Source organism: Arachis ipaensis, chromosome B03 (assembly GCF_000816755.2).
Source record: "Arachis ipaensis cultivar K30076 chromosome B03, Araip1.1, whole genome shotgun sequence".
NCBI lineage: Eukaryota > Viridiplantae > Streptophyta > Magnoliopsida > Fabales > Fabaceae > Arachis > Arachis ipaensis.
In genome coordinates this window covers 13,650,570-13,654,583 of record NC_029787.2, presented here as the reverse complement: position 1 = coordinate 13,654,583, position 4,014 = coordinate 13,650,570, and positions in this window count along the sequence as shown.

Below are 4,014 nucleotides of genomic sequence, written 5' to 3'. Positions count from 1 at the left end.
CGAAAAAATTTGCCAATAAACAATTACCGATGAGGTTTATATTGTCGGATTTATTCTGACAGTAAACATATTACCGACAAATTTTTTTAATAAATCCTCCAATAAATCGAACGGTATTTAGTATTTTTTTTTGTAGTATAACAAAAATAAAATTTATGTCTATTATGAATCTCATATAGTGTGGTGTAGTTATAGCATATAATTATCAAAACCAATTGTTTATGTAGCATTTCTATATGGATCCCGCTAGGGAGACAATGGACTATTTGTACAATGTGTATAATGGGCTATTGAGTTACAAAATGAACATCTCTCATACTATCTAGAATAACCATCCGAGTACTAGCAATAATAAACATCTTCCCAAAAGCTTAAACTGATGAAAAAAGATAACACTAATAATTATATCTCTAATACTCTCTAAACTTCCATTGTACACATTATATAAATATTCCATTGACTCCTCATACTTTCCTTTTCTATATACGTGCAATATTAAACCGATTAATTTTAATTTGTTGGTCGTTATGAGTTAGAAAATTTGTAATTATTTTGTTTGTGAGACATTGTATAGCTGTTAACTTAGAAGTAGTTCAAATTGGATGCTTGAGTTGCTAACCATTTATTTATTACTGTAATATCTTAAATTAGAAGAACTGTATTAAATTAGATGTTTTTCAAAACATCTTAATTAACCACATGAATCATTATCTATGTGATCCTTTTTTCTAGCAACATGATTATGGGATTTGAGTTATTTAAGATTAGAACTTTGGTGCATGTCTTTTTTATAATTGGCAACTCTACTAGTAGAACAGAAATATTAGACTAACAATCATCTAGCTTCAAATGTGATTAATTATTAATGTGAATGTATTATTTGTGGTACTTGTAGTACTTGTTTCTCTTTTTTTTTTTAAGGTGAGTTAGACGGTTTACAATATGTATATATTACGGTATCTCCCAATTCGTGAGGTTAAGAACTAATCTATTGCAGATCGAAATTCTATTTAAGAGTTTGTTGGTAGCCAATAGATTGCTGCATGCACAAAACGAAATTCGAACTTTCGAGATTTGCTTAAACGGACTAGTAAACTAATTACTAGACCAATTCAACTTGGTTATAATATCATAATATTTATTCACACTACACACTCACATAACCAATATTAAAGATTCCCATCTACTCATAGTGTAATTTTTTTTTCGGTAAATGCTCTGAGTGTACTTATTGAAAAGCAAAGATTATAATCATTAGACTAAGGTCTTGTACTGTTTTGGTTTTGGGCGTTTTTGGTCATATATTTTGTCTAGGTTAAGTTGCCAAAGAACATATCATTTCTTTTTTGTTGTGGTCAGAAAAAAATGTGTTATGCTGTAGTTGCATTGGTTATGGGCCAATAGAAGAAGTCTGCATCACAAATAACAGGGAATGGCCCAACAGGCCAAGAATTTGTGTAATCCTTCAGGGCAAAATCCGCAGAGCTTTACAATGTTCCGGTGGCGAATTTCATTCATGGCTGCTACCTCATTCTTGAATGTCTTCATGCTTTCAGTGTCTAAGTTTTCTTCTTCATCACATTTCAATTTTTTCACAGCAAATACTTGACCTCCTTTCATAGTTGCTTTGTAAGATTATGTATTTGTAATTGTAATTAGGAAAAGATTATGTATTTTGTGTTTAATAAAATTAACTATTTGATTCCTATTTCCTTCTATGCAAATTTACACATGAATAAAATTAACTTTGGTATTCCATTCATAGATAATAAAACCCTAAATCATCAACTAGTATTTAATTTATCACTTAATCAATACAAATTACATAAACCAAACCAGTAATAAATTAACAACGCGATGGATCTTAACAATCCTTTATTATTGCGTTGATCTAAACTTGATTACTATGATTCATAGATAATTGTGGCACATAATACAATTCCGCTACGTTATCAACATCATTTTTGTCAACTTTTATCAACTCTTATTTATAACTGTATTTAATAGAAATGTCTTTATGGATGTGTCTATCTTTTTTATGACTGTGTTTAATAAAAATATTTTTATAGATATATTTTCTAGATGTGTCTCTTTATATATGTGTCTAAAATATAATAATTAATTATTATTTATAATAAGTTGGTAAATAATATGTTGGTATCTTATACTTTTTCATCATAATAAGGTTGACTCTTGCGAGCTTGATTCATATCATAAGCATATCTCCCTCTATTGCATGGTGGTCGTTTCTGTAGGAGTCTCCTACTCATACCTTTCCAATTCTCATATGATGCTGCAAAAAAAAAAGATTAGAATAATCACTTATATAGTTTGATCTCATTATACAACTATTTAAAAAAAGAAAAAAGAAAAAGAAAAATAGAAATTGTATGTACATCCTTCAATGCATGCAGAAAAATTAAACAAATTAAATGGATAATGTATCACTTACTTGCATAATTAAATATTTAAGTTCATCATAAACACCACCATCAAGGTGGTTGTTACTATTCGATTCTTCTATTGATGCCTTGACGGAGAAACATAGTATACCAAGAAAGATTAATGCCCAAATAAGCGAGCAACTCTTAGAATGAAGTAGCCATTATTATTAGTGCAATAATGTACTAACCCCATTCTTTATTTATAATTCCAAATTGGTATTGGTGTTTCCTTTCTTGCCTTTCAAGCATTTTTAATTTATTTACTCCAAGTTTGGCTGTGTAATTGACTTCACTACCTTAGCTTGTTATTCTTTAATATCGATAATGTTAGGAAAAAAAAAACTAGAATTTATTTTATTTAATATTTATTAATTATTACAATAATTAATAAATATTAAATAAAATAAATTCTAACTATTTTTGTTTAATTTATTTTAGCTACCAAACATTTTCATTTCAATATATTTTGGTGTAATTTATTACATGCTTCCGCGTAAACTAACAAGACAATGAATCTGAGAAAATTGGTTAATTATAATTAGATGCTCTTCTACATTAATTAATGTTAGTAGCTAGCTGGCAAGGAAATAAAGGTTTGCTCTACCTTCATCTATATTAAATGTACATTAAAATTAATAAAAAATTAATTTCTAAAATTTAATTTAATTTAAATTTGTTTTCAATATTTAAAATAAATTTAAATTTTACTTCTAAGTTTAAAATATATTCTACTTTTAATTTTAAAATAAATCTTCTCTTTCATCCAGTTCTTCTATTATAGCCTCCAATAAAATCAAACCACCATAATTCATTATTAAGTACATAGGAATTGGGATGTTGATAGATATGAAACTTAGTACCAAAATTCGTAGAAGTTGAAATGGTCAAGTTCCTTGCTTCACGATCAAACTGTAAAATAAGTTTTTATTTTTTTCAAACAATTATTTGTAAGAAATTTACAAGAAAAATAGCATACGCTGAAGTCAAGCACCCTGTATATTCTTATTACAAGCTAAGAAAAATAGCATCCACTATAACCCTTTTATTTTTTCCTATTAAAAAATTGCAATTATAGATAAAATTTTATGCCGTACTAATTAATTCAGCTTTTAATTTTCATAGAAGACTTTGACATCTTCAACTGGGACAACTTTTTCTTTTTAGTGCCCAGCCTGATTTTTACAACATTTTATTATCAAAAATGAAAATGTTAGTCAGGATATAATTAGCTGCATATGATTTCATTGAACTCTTATAATAAGAAAATTTTCATGAACGATAGTATATTTTTTTTATGGCCAAATGATGCAAATATTACAACAGTACAATATACGCATATATGATTATACATGCTTATTATAAGGTAAAAAACGATTGGATTTGATAGCTGTCTTTAATTAGTGTCTTGAAATCATAATAATTCTTTTTCCAAGCTCAAACAATCATATGGAAAATGTATGGTAAAATTTTTTAAAAAAGTGGCGGTGCTTTTCAAAAAGTACCAGTTCTTTATTTTGTGTTTGATAAATTAAAAAAATTATATGCTTGTATTTGCAATTTTTAAAATATA